Source organism: Salvia splendens, chromosome 4 (genome assembly GCF_004379255.2).
Source record: "Salvia splendens isolate huo1 chromosome 4, SspV2, whole genome shotgun sequence".
Taxonomy (NCBI): Eukaryota; Viridiplantae; Streptophyta; class Magnoliopsida; order Lamiales; family Lamiaceae; genus Salvia; species Salvia splendens.
Genome location: NC_056035.1, coordinates 17,261,086 through 17,282,929, shown reverse-complemented (window position 1 = coordinate 17,282,929; position 21,844 = coordinate 17,261,086). Strand labels below are relative to the sequence as shown.

The window sequence follows — 21,844 nt, the reverse complement described above, 5'->3', positions numbered from 1 at the left end:
TTGAGCGCGAGATCAGCCTCGTCGGCAACCTTAGGAGATGTTTCTTGTTTGCTACTCAATTGAGCCAAAAGAATGATAATTACATATATTGATTGAATGAATAAAGTGATAACAATAACTCCTATTTATAATGCTACTGACTTAATGAACAAGAAAACAAAGATATAGAAAAAAATATGCAAATCCCTAATATATCTAAACTAAATAATAATAGTATAAGACTCGTATCAACTCCCCCACGGTTAAAATCCACCTTGTTCTCAAGGTGGGAACCACGAACCAAGGACGAGAGTTGAAAGCAAAACCTTTAGCTGGACGTCTCCTCCTGGATCAAACACATATCGAACAACTGAATGTCTCCCTTTATCACCTCCAAGAATGCTCAAATATGGCGTGTCATTGCACGGAGGGATGAATCGTGTATCGACGTCGAGTGATGTCGAACGATGAACAATATTTGGGAAATTGCCATCAAAGAAATCCACGTAGAAATAGACAGTTATCCTTACACCAGTGCAAACACTTCCTCTCTTAAACCAACAATTTGTAACCTCCGTCGATGACATTTGAGCAACATTGAACGATGCGATTATCTTCTCCACTTCACCAATAGAACCATCCTCCTCTTTATCTTCTAGCAATGTCTCCTCCTTTTCACCAATCTTTTCATCATATACCCCAACGAGCACTTGCGGTGACTTATTGGCGTTCATGACAATCCCTTTGTTCTTGACGAACTCTCCAGAGGACTCGTTGTTTGGAACATCAAGAGGAGCGCCATCATTGTGAACATCTGTAATGTCATTGGGAACATCATCACCGAATACTATCGTGGGAGTATTATCAGTTTTCTCTTCGGCTAAATTCTCATCTTGAATGTTCTCCTCAAACTCCTCCCCATCATCCGCATAACAGAGAATGCGTTGTTTACACACATGTCCCATCACCCATTTTTCGGGACAGTGCCAGCAGAGACCCAACCTGGACCGTTCTGACTTCTCCGCCTGGGAGACCCGTATTAGCGGCAGGCGTGGCTGCTCCGGAGTTTGACTGGTCACACGTGCGGGCTGACTGTACAGGTCCCGCGTTGGCTCTTACCTCCTCCTGAGGGCGAGGTTGGTCCCAGCACGTCTCCGAGCATCGAGCCCGGTCAACAGTCGGGTAGCCGCGGTCCTGCTGTTGCGCTGGTGGGTCCCAGCACGTTGGGCGGTGCCGCTGCGTTGCGGCTAATTGGGTCTGATGATCTCCGCGATCAGATAGGTGGCCACCCCCCTCGACGTTGCGGTTGCGCGCAATCGCGGCACCCGATGGCCTGGTATCTCGGTCGTGGGCGACGATCAGGTGGATCCAAGTGGTGTGAGACGTAGGGTGATTCTGGATCAGGCCACGACGGCGGGCGGAGTACTTCCACCCGGATGCGCGGGGGGTCCCAACTGGTTACATGGCGAGGTTGGGCTGGATGGTAGGAACGGAATTAGAGATGCCCACCGGTTCCGGTTCCGGCGGTTAACCGCCAAACCGGAACCGGCGGTTCCGGTTCCGAACCGGAACCGTGGCAATTTTCCCGAACCGGAACCGTCGTAATTCGGGTCGCGGTCCGGTTCAGGTTCAAGATATTCCGAACCGGAACCGTCACCGAACCGGCGGTTCGGGACGGTTCGGAACCGGCGGTTAACCGGCGGAACCGCCGGTTCGGGCGCATATATCAAGGCATCGGGGATGGGGCCGACGGCGGCAGCTTTTCAGCTGCAAAACCGGCCGGTTTCGGTGGTTTTTTGGCGGTTAACCGGCGGTTAACCGTGAAAACCGCCGGTTTTCCGAAAATTTAATTTTTTTTTTCAAATTCGAATTCTTCGCCGGTTTTCCGAAAATTCAATTTTTTTTTTCAAATTCGAATTCTTCCATAAGAGGTTCTCTCTTCAATCTCCCAATTCTCTCTCTTTGTCTCCAATTTCTCATTTGTGCTATCGTGCTTCCATTTAATTACGCAAGTGCTACTCTTATTACGCATTGTTATACACTTATACTTGTTCCCGTAGTTCTATAAGTTGTCTTTCTTTCTCAATTGCTAAAACAAAAAAATATATATTATTCCATATTTCTACATTTCTACATAGCAATATGTCATCATCCCGAGAACTACGTGGGCTTTGATTCCTCAATAAAATTGTGGATACATATGCAACTCAACTTAAATTTGAAAAGTTTAACTTTGAAAGTTTAAGTTGAGCTCAAGCCCTTTTCAATTCCCCCCCATTTCATGTTTTTTTTATTTACGTTCCCGAGTCCGACGACACTTGTAAATTATATTACATTGTTGTATGTCGTATACTTGTAGTTGTAGTTGTAGATGTATATGTATTGTAAATTGTAATGTAATGTTGTCCGTTACAACTCAAACTCAATAAAATTGATATCATTTTCTCCTTATTCGTCGTATTTCTATTTGAATTATACATTGTCTTGTACTCTTGTTCCAGATTGTTGTATAAATCCAAATTTCAAAAAAAAAAAAATATTCGAACCGCGAAACCGCCGGTTCCGAACCGGAACCGCCTAAACCGCTGAAAAAACCGGCGGTTCCGAACCGGAACCGGAACCGGCGGTTCCGGCCGGATCCAAACCGGAACCGTCCGGTTCCGAACCGTGGGCAACACTAAACGGAATGGCTGTGTGGCCTGAGGGAAGTCGTATTGACGACGGCGATAGCCGGCGTAGTCGTATGACATGTTGACGGACTGAATCGTTGTTGCGGTAGAAATGGTGGTGATTTATTTGGGGATATGGAAGAACGCAGACGGAGGATGCTGAGGTCTGGATGAAAGCACCAGTTGTTAAAGACCGTCCTCCTTAACGTCAATTTCCACACAAAATCAAGAAACGAGATGTCGTCGTTGTCGAGCGCCCAACGTTGGGTCGTGACTTGGATGGCAAAAAGGAGCGGTTGAGCGCGAGATCAGCCTCGTCGGCAACCTTAGGAGATGTTTCTTGTTTGCTACTCAATTGAGCCAAAAGAATGATAATTTCATATATTGATTGAATGAATAAAGTGATAACAATAACTCCTATTTATAATGCTACTGACTTAATGAACAAGAAAACAAAGATATAGAAAAAGATATGCAAGTCCCTAATATATCTAAACTAAATAATAATAGTATAAGACTCGTATCACTCTCACTCTTGATCTTGATCGTTGTCGTCTCCATTGCTCATCGTTGCCGGTGTAGATATTGCGCTGCCGCTTCTCCGTCTCAGCACCGTTATCGGCCGGTCAGCCGCTGCTGATCAAAACGCCACCACTGACGCCAATGTCGCGACGCAGCAGGAGCTACTGCAGTCACGGTGCAGTTGAAGCCTCCGGCCTCCCTTGTCTCCCCTTCTCTTTTCTCGGCCACACAGAGCCGCCGCCCGTCGCCATTCGATTCGGAAAGTTTCTCCTCCGTCGACCATTGCCGCTGATGTCGCAAACTCCGCTGTCACTACAGTCCAACGACGGTGAGCTCGCCGTCGAGCAGCTCCTTCAAACGGGCTGCTGCCACCGTCGTCCTTTTCGGAACTCGGCCGCCCCAACCCTCATTCAAACTCTCTCCATCTTCGTCATCTGTTGTATCACGCTCCGCCTCGAGCCCTCTCTCTTTGATCCGCCAGCCCCTCGCTGCGATGCCGCTGCCTCCTCGGAGTTTCGTCAGCGCGCTGCTGCTGTCTGTTGGTTGCGAGGCTGCTGATCGGAGTAGGAGTCGTCGTCGTCCAGCCGGCGGTCTTCCTGCTCCGCCACCGCTGCCGCCATCCGTTGAATTGCGCTCTATCTCGAACCTCCGTCCGAAGGTCAGCGACATCCCAGTTAGAGCCGCACCGTCGTGTTTTTGCGGTGTTACCCGCCGCCATCCAATCCTCCATCGCGTTCCAGCAGTGAGTCCTTAATCGTCGCGGTTAGCCCCTGTTGCTCGATGTTGTTTTCTCTCTCCGTGACAATTTCGTTTTTTTTTTAAAGATAGGTTTTTCCAAATGAGGAAAAACCTTCCAAAAAGAGGCGTATGCTGCTTGAATTACTACGAGCACGCGGTATTCTTTAGTAAAAGGCGAAAGAATAGTTCGCTATGTGCTCAAAGCGCAGTGAGTCCTTAATCGTCGCGGTTAGCCCCTGCTGCCCGATGTTGTTTTCTCTCTCCGTGACAATTTCGTTTCTCCTCCCTCTCTTTCTCTAATTTCTCAATTCTTTGGTATTGAAAAAGAATGTGGTGCAAGATTGTATGAATATGGGGAAGACGTGAGTATATGTATATCGATGAAAAAAATTAATTTTGGGCTCAAAGAAGGAAGAATTAAAGAAAGTTTTGAGCTCATAACAAACGGGTTCCTAATTGATAGTAAAAGAATAATTGTTTGGCCCAAAAAGTGAAATACTTCTCTCGACAAATAAATAAAGGCAAAAAAAATTTTAGATGCGTAAACGACGTCATTTCAAAAATAAAAAAAGTCGGGGTGTTACATATATAGTATCGTGTATCTCAATTTTTTATTTTGGTCCGTCCATTATTAATTGTCCCATTTTATTTTTACTATTTTTGATAATGGATCTCACATTCCATTAATTCATTTTTCTCACATTATAGGACTCACATATCACTAACTTTTTCAACCTAGTTTCCTTTACCTTTCTTAAAATTCGTATTGAGTCAAAGTGAGACAGATATTGGGGGAAGTAAGAGTATTAGATTTGCAATTCACTTTTTTATTTATTTGGTCATGTAGCTTAAGTTTTGCACCAAATGAATATGCTAATAAACTCGGATTTTATTTCACTTCAGATTAATTATCATGTCATTTTTTATCTGGGATATCTACAAAATTATTAATTTTCTATAAGAAGTGTTTTCTTATTTTAAATATTTTCATATAAATTTTCAAAGTATCTTGATATGTATTGTCAGCACGATATATTACTCCCTCCGTTTATGAAAAATAGTCCATTGTGCCATTGTAGGATGTCTACAAAAAATAGTTTCATTTCTAAAAATAAAAAGTTTCTCTTTCATATTTTGCTCACTTTTTCTCCTCTCTAGCTCCCATACTTTACCTACTTTTTTTCCATATTTTTCTTACTTTACCTACTTTTTTACTATCTATTTTACTTTACTAATTTCTTATTAAAATTTGTGTCGTTCACGAATGAGACTATTAATGTTACGTAGACGGAGAGATCATACCTTCTCATCCCTAAGTAGCCTTTACTTCTCCGCTTTTATAACCTCATGATCTTTGCGTAAGTCAAATTTCATTAATTACATTGATGCACTTAAAAGGAATAAAGTAAAGAGAAGATATGAATGATGCAAAAGTATAAATAAAATTATTTAACATAACTAATGCCGGTCCACTCATTTTAAAAAAAAAGAATGCAAAAAGACTTTAGAGACTTTTCATGATATTATTAAAAAATATCGTAAATGTTCAAACTAAAGGTCCATTTATATAGTTTTAAAATAAATACATGTATTCTGTAGATTTTCATTCAAGTAGTAATTGTGTATGTAATACTATTGAATAACCGCAAAGAATATAAGTAGTTTGGAGTTGGGCAATTGATGTGCAGCATTACAGCTTCTTCCCGGATGCCATGTCGCTCAATATATGACGCATGGACATTTTCTCCTCCGGCGGTTATGCTTCCATACAGCATCACATTATTTCCTCATTCCAATCTCACCTCAATAAATACCCATACTAAATTACTAACACCATTAATTCTTGGTAAAAAAAAATGGATACTACTGAGCTATGTAGTAGTGTTAGCCGTATTGATCTACTTTTTCCACAGACCCAGAAAGGTCTACCTGGTGGACTTCAAATGCTACCAGCCCCCCGCCCACCACCTTGGCCGAGCACCAGGAGCTCATCGGCTCGGGGGGGATCGGCAACCACACGTGCCTCCCCGAGGGCATGCACAAGTTCCCGATGGACCACTCCCTCTCCGCCACCATCCACGTGATCCACACCGTCTTCTTCCAAATCGTCCACAACCTCCTCGCCGACAACGACGTCCATCCCCGCGCCATCGACCTCCTCGTCACCAACTGCAGCCTCACCTCCCCGACCCCCTCGCTCGCCTCCATGGTCGTCAACAGGTTCGGCCTCCGAAGCAACGTCAAGGCCTACAATCTGTCGGGCATGGGGTGCAGCGCTGGCATTCTCGCGAGGGATGTTTTGAATGTCCATGGGAACTCTTTAGCTTTGATTCCGAGCATGGAGTCTGTTTCCGCCAACTTCTATAGAGGGGATACCAAGTCCATGCTCCTTTCCAACTGCTTGTTCCGCATGGGAGGCGCCAGGGCCCTCCTCTCCAACCGGCCCCACATCATCAGGACCCACCTCGGGGCCAACAACACCACCTATGAGTTCGTCATGCAGCAGCACGACGCCCAGGGCCACACCGGCGTCGCACTCTCCAGGCTCATTATGCAGGTACAGTGATTTGATAAAGTAAACTGATTGATTTATGTTAGTAGGGAATGAGTCTCGTATAAGAAACAAATTTACTAATTTAGATACTCTCTTCGTTTACTATTTAAAGAGCTTTCTTGACTCGTCACGAATTTTAAGAAATTGTTTGACTTTGGAAAAAAAAAATGAGAAAGTTAGTGAAAGGTGGCACCCATTCAGGTAGTGTTCAATATCCTTCCTAAATTAGTACTATCAAATATACATAATCTAGGATATTGTTGTAACATTATTTTAGTCATAGGGGTTAGCTACGACTAATTATCACATGATTATTCATTTAGGATTGAGTTGTGGGATTGAATCTCATGAACCAAACATACTGCATATTTAATTATGTGATACGATCTTGTAAACCGAACGCCCTTTAAAGTATTCCATCCATCCTTGAAAATTTGTCACATATATCCATTTCCGTTCGTCCCACAAAATTTGTCATATTTCACTTTTTACCATGTTTGCTAGTGGACCCCCATATTTGGCGGGCTAGGGAGTTTCAAGTTCGAGTGGATCAAGTTATATGGAAGATAACTGAACCGGATGGATCAGTTAACAAATGTCGTTGCCACTTGATCAAGGCGATCTCGCTCTCACCAGCCAACCAATGTAATTTATATAACTCCCGATTTGGACTACTTTAACAGTAAAGTGGCAAGTTCGGGGTCGATCCCACAGAGAAGCGAGTGTATTGAGTGTGTGCGTAGTGAATAGGGCTCGGCTCCTTCCACGCTTTAATTTTGGGAGTTTTAACTACTGAGTTTGCACTAGGCACAAAGTAAACTATCTACTCGATCAAGTCACTGATTACTACTGGATCAAGTAAACGTCAGGCTGAAAATAAGAACTCAACTAATTAAGCATGCTATGGAAAACATGAAACACCTTGCCACTCAACATGATTAAACACTTGGTCAAAGATTAAAAAGTAAACTGAACTTGAAAACAGTAAACACGAGAACGAAAACAAAACAACTCGATTTTATACTAAAAACTCAGAACAGTACAGCAAACATGCGGAATGTAAAAAGATCGAAACTTTAGCTACAATGCGAGATTTAAACTAAGCTAACTCTTCGGAGAATAAAGCAAGTAAAACTGAGAGGTCCTCGGCAGAAAACTTGAGATAACGCTGACAGATATCGAGAATTCTGTAGCGCTTCCTTCGGTCACCCTTTCTAACTAAACATTTCTCTATCTAAATTATCTCTCGAACTGAGCTAAACTAAAACTAAACTAAGAAGATAAAAGCTGAAAATGGAAGAAGATGGTTAAAGCTCTAAGTTAAAAAGAGAACTAAAAAAAGAACTCCTGATTGTGGTGGCACATCCTCTATTTATAGGCACTTTGCACAATCTCCAGCTGGATAACAATCTTGGCAGAGGATATTCGCTCACACTGTGAGCGAGCGACTCATCAATTGCTATGTGTCTTCCTTCTAGAAAAACGTCATTTTTTAATAACAGATTCATGACTCAGCTCCGTCCTTGCCTCTCATGTATCAACATGTGTCCTCTTCTAGAACGTCGTCCTTGCTAACAGAATGATGCACACCATCCGGATCATTAGCCTCACGTGTCCTTCTTCTAGAAGCCAGTGGTCCCCTCCTTAACTGCTTGATTACTCCCCTTGATCAACTCTCCGATCAGTTTGGCCTTGTTGCCTTGGTCAAGCGGCATTCCTGCACAATTAACACTTACTTTTGCGCGATAAACCGATCAAGTAACGTACTTTTTACCTCTAAACCGATGAATGAAACAGGCCTTATCAAACTGCTCACACTTAAAACATACTTGTCCCCAAGTATAAAGAAAGAGTAAAGAAAAAGATAAGGCAAATTTCAGGCATGGTTTACTCATTTCAAGAAAGTAAAAGAAGACGAAAAGGGAAAACAGACTTAAAACAAAAACACATATTCACATAGATGCATTAGACCGAATAAACTTCCAACAATCATACCCGAGGTCAAGATCAATCCATTTGCCAGCAGCTTATGTTTCTTCTCTTTCGCGTATACTTGATCAAGGTATCAGTTTGTCAAGATTGCTCAATTTAAATTAACTGTTCACTCGGTATTGCCACAAGTTTAATACATCGAATCGGACTGCACAAGATAGTTCTTTAAGGTCCTTTGTTTCGGGTGTAATGGTGCTTAAGGAAGTAATGTATTATGATAGGGTCCTAGGGGTTCTAAGTTAAAAATATAAATTGTAAAAGGAAAAACACATGAGTCAAGAGACCAAAGATTTTGAACAAACTTTGATGGATCAGACGGAATTATTAATTCTGCCTCTAGATATTTCACTAGGTCAAATCGCGACCTTTTTGGCTTATTCTCTAACTTTCGACTTACTGGGTCAGGTTACAACTTTTTCCTGCCCTTCTTTTTCTCAAACTTTTCTCAACTCTTTTTCTCGACATATATTTTCCAACATTTTTTTTCCGACTTGATGTCTGACTTAATCAACCTGATTGATTAACTTGCTCAACCCGGCTACCCTTTTATTTCAATTTTCTATCATCCCCCTTTCCTTTGAAATTGATTCACCTCTCTGACCACTATTCCTCACGTGTTAGTAAAAATATAAGGATGTGGGTTTGGGTTTCAAAAGAACGAGTAAGAGTGTATATGGCTCAACTTGGTTAACTAGGGGGTGCCTTACTTGATGAGGCGGGTTCATGAAATGAAAGAAGAAAATGATCAAATGGTTAAGTCCTAATGTCTTTAGTCCTTACTACTTGTGCAATTTTCATCTAAATATTAAAAAGTAGCCTCTCATAAAATTTTTCTTTGTAAAAATAGTAGAAAGTGTTCTACTTTGACTTATAACTCACATATAGAGAGGCTTCATAGATGATTTTAAAATTGAGCATTTCCATCATACTTGCGTCATTCAAACTGATCAAGTTTTAGCAATCAAGTTTCTTCATGTAAGCATACTGAGTCCTTTTTCTAACTCTTCCCAAAGCAATCAAGTCTTCCACTTATCCAATTTCATGCATACTGCCCTAATTATTACTAACAGATATTTGTATTTTTTTCAAAAAACTTGACATGTATGATTTTACTAAAACTAACCCTCCCCCTCCCACTGCATATGAACTCGTCCTCGAGGGACTGGACGCAGTGGAAAAAGGGTTAGGCACAGGCAAACAAACCAAGGAAAACTTCTCACACTTAGACCAGACACTGGGCTAAGTGGGAGATAGTGCCAACAATCAAAACATGTCGATATACACAGAAAACAATAACCAAAACACAAAGGCAGATAGAAACGGAAACATGCATAACCTTCTCACACTTAGACCCAACAAAGGTCTAAGTGTAAGATCAAACAAAAAATATCAAATTTTTACATACCAAAATAAAAAAATAAATTGTATCAAATTGAAACGAGCTGAGTTAAGGGGGGTATACTATTTCTTCCTGGAGGGTTGACCGGGGAATGCTGAGGGTGGCCTGGAGGACGATGGGCGCCGAGTTGGAGGAGAGCTTGTAGAGGGAGGTGGCGGTTGCCTAGCAGGGGTTTGGTCATGGGTGGTTCCCAGCAACCTGGCCAGCAGGACCAGTTGAGAATTTGAACTTTCCACCAGCTGCGTCAATGTTTGCTCTATTCGGAGCTTCCATGCGTCGTCAGCATGTGCAACCTCCTCACGCTCCATCCTTGGGGTGGGCACCCAATGTGTACCTTCATCTTCTTCTTCAGCAGGGGTTGCTGAGGTTTGCTTAGGCCTCGTTCTCCTTTTGGATTGGCTTCTCTATTGCTACCGCCGACCGGCTGCATAAAATTGAAACATCCCTCCTTGCGTCTTCTCGAGTACCTGAATTCTAACAAAGAAATCGAGGTCAAATCATTCGGGACTGGGGCAGAGGATGGGACGTCCGGCACACTTCACAATCCAGTTTCTCCTCAAATAGGCCCCGAGGAAGTGGCAAACGTTCAAATGGCGGACAGTGCGAGTAGCAATTTGATTTATGGAGAAGGCCAACCAGAACCCAAGATAGACCTTCCTCTGCTCTCTCATACTCCACATAAAGTAGAGCTCGGACAGGGTGATGATTGACAGCGTATTGGCTTGTCCGAGGAGATTACAGGCTAGGTACACCTAGGCTAGGCGAAGGGCAGGATCAGCTATGTGATGACCTCTGGATTCAGAGGCTGTAAAGGCAGGGGCGCGTCCATTGCATAGGGCCTTCCAGACGGCCTGCTGATCGAAATCGAGTTTCTTTTGAGGGAGGCCGATATCGCGCCCAAGTCAGTCCCTGTTAGCCACCTGGCCTTCTGTGTAGAGGCCCATTCGGATGGAGAATTCATTGAGGCTTATCAGTTGGTCCTGGCCAAACACCCTAAAGGAGACACTCCTGGCCTCCGGGTCTGAACTTCCGGTGAAACGGAAAGATGTGAAAAACTCCTTGGCCAGGACCTCCGGTACGGGGGTCTTAACAACCTCTAGCAACCATTCAAATCCAATGCTGGCAATATATTCGGTAAACCTCTCCTTCATCATGATCTTTTCTAGGGATGGCTGGTGTAGCGTCTTCCCCGTCTTCAACCTCTTGTGGGATGTTTTGTCCAATGCAGCAGTTAGCTCTTCCTGACACCTTTCCAGGACTTTACACATCCTATTATCACCTGCCCTGATCAATTCAATCACTACACCACTAATTAAATTTAAATTTCACTGATCAAGTGGACAATTAATTCTAGATGAAAAACTCAAATAGTTCCACTTGATCAGTTTCCTTCCATTTCCGACTTTTTAATTACCTAAGAAATAAAAACTTAACAACCGCTAAATTATTTACACTAATTACTAAGGAGTTGACCGGGTTCCCCTAGGATGTCACTTGATCAGTTTAATAGATTAAGAAATTGTCGCTTGATCAAGCAGACTACCCGTGAGTACCTGACCACTCCTTTTACCTGCTTACTGGCGAGAGTTAAACATGAGTAGTGGAATTTCGTCCACCACAAATGCATCCATTCCTTGGTTGGATTGATCAACCCTTTCCACTTGGTTGATCCATTGACATTCAGATGTTAACTTGATCAGATAGAGATGCTCATCGGGGAAAGCATCAAAGATAGCCTCTCCGTTGTCGTCTTGCAAAATTCGACTCAAATGCTCAGCCACTCTGTTCTCACATCCCTTTTTATCGACCGCCTCCCAGTCGAATTCTTGCAAGAGGAGGACCCATCTGATGAGTCGCGGCTTCGATTCCTTCTTTGCCACTAGGTATTTAATGGTCGCATGATCAGTATAGACAATCACCTTCGAGCCTAGCAGATAAGTCCTGAATTTTTCGAACGCGTAGACCACCGATAGCATTTCCTTCTCAGTCGTGTCGTAATTCTTCTGTGCTTGATTTAGAGTTTTGGAAACATAGAAGATTACGTAACTCTTTCCTTCGATTTTCTGACCTAATACTGCCCCCACAGCATAGTCGCTAGCATACGAACATCACCTCAAAGGGGTGAGTCCAGTCGGGGGCACGTATAATTGGAAAGTTTATCAGCCTGTCCTTCAGCAGTTGGAACGCGGTCTTGCAATCATCGGAGAATTCAAACTCCACCTCATTCTTGAGTAGCCTCGTCAGGGGCTGGGCTATCTTTGCGAAATCCTTGATAAATCTTCTATAAACCCAGCGTGGCCTAAAAAGGCTCTGATCTCCTTCTGGTTGGTGGGATACAGGAGTTTAGCAATAACCGCTACCTTTGCTTGGTCGACCTCTATTCCCCTACTCGACACTACATGCCCTAGGATGATTCCTTCAGTAACCATAAAATGGCATTTCTCAAAGTTCAAAATCAAGTCCTTTTGGCCGCATCTTTCCAGCACTCTGTTCTGGCTGTGCAGCCCTTGATCGAATGTATCTCCGTAGACAGTAAAATCGTCCATAAAGATCTCAATGCAATCTTCTAACAGATTAGAGAAGATGCTCATCATGCATCTTTGGAAAGTGTCTGAGGCGTTACAGAGGCCAAAAGGCATCCTCCTATAAGCTTATGTGCCGAAAGGACATGTGAACGTCTCTTCTCTTGGTCTTCCGGATTCACCCGATCTGGAAGTAGCCACTATAACCATTTATGAAGCTGAAATACTGTTTCCCCGCCAACTTCTCAAGCATTTGATTAATGAAGGGCAGCGGGAAACGATCTCTCTTCGTAGCTGCGTTCAGCTTCCTATAGTCTATGCACATTCTCTACCCAGTAACTGGCCTTGTAGGAATCAATTCATTTTTCTCATTCTTCACTACTTGGATTCCTCCTTTCTTCGGCACCATGTGCACTGGGCTGACCCAGTTACTGTCTGGAATGGAGTAGATAATTCCTATCGAGACCAACTTGACAATTTCCTTAAGCACCCCTTCCCTCATGTTGGGGTTGAGCTTTCGTTGTTGGTCGCGGTGTGGTTTGGCTCATTCCTCTAATCAGATATGATGCATACACAAGTCTGGGCTGATGCCCACCAGGTCTGTCAGTTTCCAGCCGATAGCCTTCAGATTCTTTCTTAATACCTCCAGCAATCTATCTTCATGCCCCTGGGTCTACCGACTGTCGATTATTACAGGCTTCGTTTCTTCCTCTCCCAGGTAGGCGTACTTAAGATGTGCTGGAAGTGGCTTCAATTCCTTCGCGGGCTTTGGCTCTTCAGTAGGTAGAGGGTTTTCTGCCGCTTCTCTCTCCAGTAGCTTTCCTTGATCAAGCCGCTTCTCTAGGCTAGACACTTGAGCCTTCCCACTTGACCCAGCTGGTCGTGGGCGCTCACAAAAATCCATCATCGCCTTCGCGATGGCTTGGTCGTCCATTTCTCCGACATTCATGGTCTCATACCACTCTGCAATCTCTCTCTCGATTTCTTCATCAACAGCGGAATCAGTGAACTGCCACTTCAAGAACTCTTCCTCCATGTACTCATGTACTAAGGGCTCAGTCGCATCTACTGAGTACACGTTTTCACTGTCGGCCGACCTCTTCATGGCTTCATCGATTGAACGTAAATTTCTCTCCATTGAAGTCCAAGCTGATCATCCCATTACGGACGTCTATTATGGTGCTGGCCGTAGACAGGAACGGCCTCCCCAGTAGGACTCCACTCGATTCCCTTGTTGCTGGCTCCGTCATTTTGATTACAAAAAAATCAACTGGGTACAGAAAGTTATTCACCTTCACAATCACGTCTTCCAGAATTCCTTCCGGGTGAATACACGATCTGTCGGCCAATTGGATCATGATGTCAGTGTCGACGAGCTTGGCCGCTGCCAGCTTCCTATAGATGGAGTATGGTAGAACGTTGATAGACGCCCCCAAATCGCACATCGCGTGCTCCACTTGAATTTCCCCAATCGAAATTGGGAGCGTGAACATTCCCGGATCAGTCTTCTTGGAGGGGAGGTCGCTTCTCTGGATCACGGCAGAGATGTTCTCCTCTGTAATAAGTCTCCCTTCTTTGTTGATTTTTTCCCTCCAGGTAGTCCTTGACGAATTTACTGATCGGGGGCATCTTTAAGGCCGTCAAGAGCGACACCTTCACTTCCACTTCTTTGAACATATTAGTCACGTCAATCGTGGCGTCTCTTTTCCTTTTCACCATTCCTCAGTACGGGTATGGCTTTACTTTCTCTGCTTCTTCTCCCTGACTTCCTTCTGAGGATTCACCTCCCACTTTCGCCTTACCTTTGTCTGTCCCTTTTGCTTGATCCACCCCACTAGATTCTCCTTCCTCTTCACGGCTTGGTCCAGTCATTGATGTTGGAGACATCACAGGTGAGCTAGGGCTTTGGTAACTTTCCCTGACCTTAGGGACATTCCGCTGATGTTTTCATGACCAGGTGGCTGCACAGTAGCAGGGATTTTTCCCTCATTTCCCCTCAGCTCTCCCAGCGACATCGCAACTTGAAAAGCTGCTTTGTAAGCATATCCAACGCCTCCCGCTGCTCTTTCTGGGCCTCCTGGATTTCCCTCATTGCATCATTGGGATGGTGCGAGACAATCATATCTCCAGATCCTTCGTTGGAGTGCCGATTATATCGTTGATTCGGCGGCCCCCCAGCGTGGTTGGGTTGTGAGTAGTCGGACTGTCCGTAGTGCTCTTGCTGGTATGGTGGCTGGGTGTGCTGTTGGTTGCCTCTCTGGTGTGGCGGGACATAACTTACCATCGATTGCCCGGTTGCCTGCCCTAGTTGCTTGACTAGGGGCATTGTTGTCTGTACCCCCAGTTTCCTTCATTCTGTCGGCTTGACCAGTTTGGCTGCCCTCCACTGGACCAATTCCCTTGAGGTCCACCTGACCAATTGCCTTGACCTCCATGCATTCTGTTTCCTCCATTGTTTGACCTTTCTGGGTTCCAAGCGGGTCAGTTTGGTTGCCCTTTAGAGGGTTGTATCTGCTGTGTCGATGGTTGAGATGGATGGCGTTGATTCTGATCAGTACACCTAAAGTTGGGGTGGTCTCTCCACGGGGCGTCTCTTTGTTTTCCCTGGATCCAGTTGCCATTCGCATTCCAGTAGCCGACGGCATTCACTTGGGGTTGCTCCGCCTCAGGGGGAAACTCGCAATAGTAATAGTGATGCTCTTATGGCGGTGATGGTGGCGGCGCATACTGCTGCTCTTTGGGTGCAGGCGGCGGAGGTGCTCTGGATTTCTCTACTGCCTCCAGCAGCTTCTTCTCCATTTGCTCGAAACGAGCCTCTAACTTCTCATTGCTGCGCGCTTCTGCTGCGTGCACTGCACCTCTCCTGTACTGGCCACGAGATGTCTCGTACGACCGCTTGGCTTCGATCAACCTCTCTAGGATGTTTTTGGCTTGGCTGAATGGGGTCTTTGAGAAATCCCTCTGAGCTGCTAGGTTAAGATCATTCTTGCTATCCACTATGAGTCCGCCGTAGAAGGTTGGGTAGATCTCCATTTCTCTCATTTTGTGGTTGGGGCATGCATGAAGCAGCCCTTGGAATCTATCCCAGTATTTGTCGAGGGGCTCGTCATACTCCTGTCTGGCCTCGGTAATCTCCCGCTTAAAGGCACTTGTCTTCGACGCGGGGAAGAAGCGATCTAAAAATATCATCCGGAACTCAGCCCAGGTACTGATGGATCCTTCTGGCAACCTTGACAGCCAGAATCCCGCATCGCCCTTCAAGACGAAGGGGATAGCCTTCAGCCTATAATCTTCAGAGGTTGATCCAACCGGCACGGGTTGTATATCGCAATATCTGCAGAATTCCTCCAGGAAGGCGTAAGGACACTCCTTCGAGAGGCCATAGAAATGGGGCAAAACGGTCAGTACTCCTGATTTGATCACGATGGTCCGCATCCCAGGAGTGATGGAGATGACATGGGCCATCTCTGTTTTTTCTTGTTCAAGTGGTGGTAGTTGGGGTGGTGCGTTCTGCTCTCCTTCTTCGCTGGTCAGTTGATCAGCGGCTGCTGCTGCTGCTAATGCGGCTCTGTATCGCGTGGTAACAACACCGGCTTCCTGGAATCTCCAATGAGCGTTAGTATCTCTGTATACGAAAGGATGATTCCAGTGTCCACCGCGTTGGTACCTTCTCATGAACAGAAAGAAAAACAAATGAGAAAAGAAAGAAAACAAAACTATTTACACCTATGCACTACACACAAACATAAAATAACACCATGCTTCCCCGGCAATTGCGCCATTTTGGCGGGCTAGGGAGTTTCGTGTTCGAGTGGATCAAGTTATATGGAAGATAACTGAACCGGATGGATCAGTTAGCAAATGTCGTTGCCACTTGATCAAGGTGATCTCGCTCTAGCCAGCCAACCAATGTAATTTATATAACTCCCGATTTGCACTACTTTAACAGTAAAGAGGCAAGTTCGGGGTCGATCCCACAGAGAAGCGAGTGTATCGAGTGTGTGCGTAGTGAATAGGGTTCGGTTGCTGCCACGCTTTAATTTTGGGAGTTTTAACTATTGAGTTTACACTAGGCACAAAGTAAACTATCTACTGGATCAAGTCACTGATTACTACTGGATCAAGTAAACGTCAGACTGAAAATAAGAACTCAACTAACTAAGCATGCTACAAAAAACATGAAACACCTTGCCACTCAACATGATTAAACACTTGGTCAAAGATTAAAAAGCTAAACTGAACTTGAAAATAGTAAACGCGAGAACGAAAACAAAACAACTCGATTTTATACTGAAAACTCGGAAGAGTACAGCGAACATGTGGAATGTAAAAAGATCAAAATTTTAGCTACAATGCGAGATTTAAACTAAGCTAACTCTTCGGAGAATAAAGCAAGTAAAACCGAGACGTCCTCGGTGGGAAACTTGAGATAACGCCGACAGATATCGAGATTTCTGTAGCGCTTCCTTCGGTCGCCCTTTCTAACTAAACATTTTTCTATCTAAGCTATCTCTTGAACTGAGCTAAACAAAAACTAAACTAAGAAGATAAAAGCTGAAAACGGAAGAAGATGGTAAAAGCTCTAAACTAAAAAGAGAAATAAAAAAAAAAGAACTCCCGATTGTGGTGGCACATCCTCTATTTATAGGCACTTCGCACAATCTCCAGCTGGATAACGATCTTGGCAGAGGATATTCGCTCACACTGTGAGCGAGCGACTAATCGATTGCTACGTGCCTTCCTTCTAGAATGACGTCGCTTTTTAATAACAGATTCATGACTCAGCTCTGACCTTGCGTCTCATGTATCATCACGTGTCCTCTTCTAGAACGTCGTCCTTGCTAGCAGAATGATGCGCACCATCCAGCTCATTAGCCTCATGTGTCCTTCTTCTGGAAGCCAGTGGTCTCCTCCTTAACTGCTTGATTACTCCCCTTGATCAACTCCCTGATTTTTGGCCTTTTTCGCCTGTTGTACTTGCTTGATCAGTTTAACCTTGTTGCCTTGGTCAAGCGGCATTCCTGCACAATTAACACTTGCTTTTGCGCGATAAACCGATCAAGTAGCGTACTCTTTACTCCTAAACCGATGCATGAAACATGCCTTATCAATATTCCACTAATTCATTCTAACATTTATTATAAAACTAATATTTAAAAGTAGGACTCACATTCACTGAGTTTTTCAACTCAGTTTCCATTACATTTCGTAAAATCCGTACCAGAGGGAGTATTAGTTTCATATTGGATTGTGATTGTAAAAAAGTTGGTGAAATGTGGGGCCACATTCTAAATCGTGGATAATCTAAAATAACAAAATGGTTCTTTAAATAGTTAGTAGAGGGAGTAGTTTATAATTTTAAGAGACATACTAAAAAAGAAATAGTTTATACTCCCTCCGTCCCAGGGAAAATGACCCCTTCCTGGGACGGCACAAGATTTTATGCAGACTTATTTAAGATGTTTAAGTAGAAAGAGAAAAGGTTGGTGGGTGTTTTAAGTATGAGAGAGAAATAAAGTAAGAGAGAGAAATAAAATAAAAGAAAAAATATATAATTGGAAGTTTTAAGTAAGAGAGAAAATTCTCAAAATACACAATTAAATATTGACAATATCATCGAATTTTTTCATTAATGATATGCGGGATCAAAAATTTTGAAATTTAGGAAATGATTTTGTCATTTTCTAAGTTAATGAGTTATCAAAACTGAAAACATGATTGTAGTTTTCAATATTGTCCATTTGATTTTTAGTGTGAAAAATAATAAATTCAAAAATTACATGTGTACAATTATGTGAATTTAAAATAGACACGGAATATAAAACCTGAATTTAATTTGGTGGCAGATCCATTCATTCAATTCTGGAAATTTCAACTTGGCGGCAGATTTAACAATAGAGGATTTCATTCATTTCATTTGGAAACATTTCAAGTTGCTGCATAATTCAACATTAGATGATGCAATATCTATAAATAGATTTTGAACATTAAATTGCTCCCTAACACTAACACTAAAACGACAGTAGATTTAAAGGAAGTCATGGTGGGCAAAAAGGAGTCTTCCACACAAAAATTTAATCTTGTCGTCCAATTTATCCTAGGGGCTTGTGCTGACGGAACACCACCTCGGGGCATCTTCAAGGATGCTCAACGCAAATTCTCACTGTCCCACAACCACAGCCAACACAGTACGCACCATAGCCAACAACCACCACACCACCACAACCAGCACATCGACTCACCTGCCAACAACCAAGAAACATAGCAGTAGACACAACCAACAATAGATCCAGATAGGAAAGAAGGGTGAGAAGGGTACCACCCGTTTTCTTCAGAGGAACTCTCATCATACGAATCACTAGCCCGTCTACAAGGGTGGATGAACGGTCTGAAGCATCTGTCATGAACAAACCCAAAATCAATAAAAACAAGCAGCAGTTTAGGCATTAAAATCATTCAATTACCTCCAATTTTCTTGTCAAATCTCGTAGTGATGAAAATCATTTGCTTTTTTCTTAACCTGATATGTGAAACTAAGAAGATCCATTAAGAAATTTTTTAGGAGGCAAGCACTGAAATTCGACTTTTCCAGATAGTTTAACCCCATCGAGACCTGGGAATTTTCATTCAAGATAAGAATTTCTTGAAAAAAAAGAAACAATCGAAATATCAATAAATTTAATAACCAAAAGCCAAATGCGATGCTAAAAACGAATAAATTCAGTCACTTTACCGTCAAACTTGGCCCGACTAGATTCATCCACTATCTTCATTGTAAAAATCGACAATACGCCTGAAATTTGGGAAAACTGAAAGGGCACCGTCGGAAACTGCACCGCTCTCGTCGGTCATTGCAGGGAGGGTGGCGTCCTCTGCGGTATTGGCACAAACATAAAGAAGATCGGTGAAAGAAGAAGACAATGAAAGAGTTTATCGAAAGTTGTGGTGTCAGAGCCGGAGACGATTGCCGGCGAACGAGATCGCCGATTAGATCTAGGATTTCTCCAAAGTGAAGTTGGAAGGTGGGCGGTCAATTGGGTAGGTGGGTTCTCAGGTTTAGTTAATTAGTGAATTAATTATGGTTAACTAATTACGTTTAAAATCTCTTATTTTTTCTTAATTATTTCCTTATTAAGTAAGGGGTCATCTTGGTTGAGATAGACGAAAAAAGAAAGTGGGTCATCTTTAATGGGACGGAGGGAGTATTTCAGAAGAACGGGGGAGCACAATAGAGGAGGGAGAATCATCAATTTATCGAACAAGAATTAGAATATCCAAATCATAAGTTTCGATTGAATTTAGGTGGCGGGGGAGGCGCTGAAGGAGAATATGACAGCGGTGGGGAAGCTGGTGCTGCCGTACAGGGAGCAGGCGGCGTACGTGTGGGGAGGGTGCGTGCCAGAGTTGAGGAAGGGGATGGAGCATTTCTGCATCCACGCGGGGGGGGAGGCGGTGATAGAAGCGATCGGGGAGAGGCTGAGGGAGAGGGACGTGGAGGCGTCGAAGATGACGTTGTGCCGGTTCGGGAACACGTCATCGTCGTCCACGTGGTACGCGCTGGCATACTTGGAGGCGAAGGGGAGGGTGGAGAGAGGGGACAAGGTGTGCCAGCTGGCGTTTGGGAGTGGATTAAAGTGAAACACCGCCGTTTGGAAGTGCGTCTCTCCACCTAGGATTCAACCTACCAATGTCTGGTCTGCTGATATCCATATGTATCCTCCACCATCACCATCACCATCACCATGACTCCATTCATTGTTATTTACTCCTTTACAATATATTATTTATTCAACGGGCCATATATATGCCTTCATCCTAAATTAAGGCCGTGTTCTGTAAGAATTGGGCAATTCTTGGTTCAATTGTGGGAATTATGGTTGTTCATCTTCCATTAATTTATTGTTGGGGGCCTTACAATTGAGGTGGGGTCAGCACTATTCATGCCAATTGAGGAAGAATTGAAATCTTGTCTAATAGGTAAAATTTGTTTGTGCATTGAAAAGTGCACCAAGAAATGAACTTGGTTTTACACATTTGCCCCACTTTTCCACCTTTCTACTTGGAGGGATAAATTTGTCAATCCATAATTCTATTAGGTCAAAGTCTTTATTTTGGGTAATATTTGGGCCAATTCTAGAATACTAAACAATAGGGAAAAGAATTATATATGTGGCTAATTATGGCTCAATTCTTGAAAGATTTAATTCTTTCAGATGTTAGAAATGGAAATCTCCTATAGTGAACAAGCGCTAGTACTATTTAATTAAAGATGTACATATAAAATCCAAGAAGATTCAAGATTGATATTTGATGGTTCTATAGGTAAAAGTGAGGGTAACTAGTGTTAAGCTTATGGATATCTTGAGAAATTTAGTAAACCATTTTTACGCTAATTTATGTTCTTTTTACTTCTTTCGTCCCATAAAAATATAAACACTTTCTTTTTTTCGTCCTTTCTATAAAAATAGTTTATTTTCATTTATAGAAAGTTCACCCCAACTCATAACCAATATATCAATTTATTTACAACTTATATCACTATGGTCTACCAATAAACACTAATAATAATGTGGGTCTTTTAACTACTCTTCTCCTCATTTATCTCACTTTATTAAATATATATTAATTCACATATATTCTCGGACGTGGGAGTATGATGCAAAATGAATTAGTATGGAGATGGAAAGTGTATCTGGACATGTGTGCATTGCGTGTATGAGACAGTAATGATATTCCATGTTACTCTCTCAATATTCACCTTCAAAAGAAGACTTTTGTCATTGATTCCACCATAGTTTTTATCCATTTTTCACTTGAGCCTTACTTCTTCAATTTCCAACATCAAACCCAAACCTATGTAATGATGAACATCAAATAAAGCCGACATATCGAATCCAAACAATACTTAGTACTTCATCCGTTCCAATTAAGTTAATACAAAATTTTTGAACACGGAGGTTAAGAAATTATGTTAAAAAGTATGAGAGATGAATAAAGTAGGAAAAATATAGAGAGTAAAGTATGCGATGAAATAAAGTAAAAGTGATTGGTTGTTTTGTTTTTTGTCAAAAAAAGAAATGACTCAACTTTATTGGGACATCCAAAAAATAAATACGACTCAACTTAGTTGGGCTAGAGTGAGTATTAAATTTTTATTTACATCAACAATACTCCTAAGATATAGTTGTGGTATGAGGATAGATCAACCCAATTGTGGATGTTCACTGCATCAATAAAAGATGATGAGTCACAATTTATGTCATACAACCCAAGTACAAGTTAATAGTCCTTTGGTCCCCAATAAAAGTCTCATTTTTTACCGGCACGAGTTTAAAGAAATTGTTTAACTTTGTAAATGAAAGTGGTAGAAAAAGTTAATGGAATGTGAGACATACTTTTATAAATAAATGTGAGTGGAGTGAGTTAATGGAATATAAAGCATCACGTTGGCTTTAAAGCAGCTGCATGG

The 21,844-nt window shown here is 42.8% G+C and overlaps 1 non-coding gene and 1 pseudogene across 1 annotated transcript; one reads left to right on the top strand and one right to left on the bottom strand.

Annotated features, from left to right (window-relative positions):
- Positions 1–3,999: 3,999 nt before the first annotated feature.
- LOC121801696 lies at positions 4,000–4,119 on the bottom strand. The gene has a single exon (XR_006050634.1). It is a non-coding gene; the product is annotated as a U5 spliceosomal RNA (small nuclear RNA).
- A 1,773-nt stretch (positions 4,120–5,892) lies between these two features.
- On the top strand, positions 5,893–20,121 carry LOC121800745 (annotated as a pseudogene).
- Positions 20,122–21,844: the final 1,723 nt, after the last annotated feature.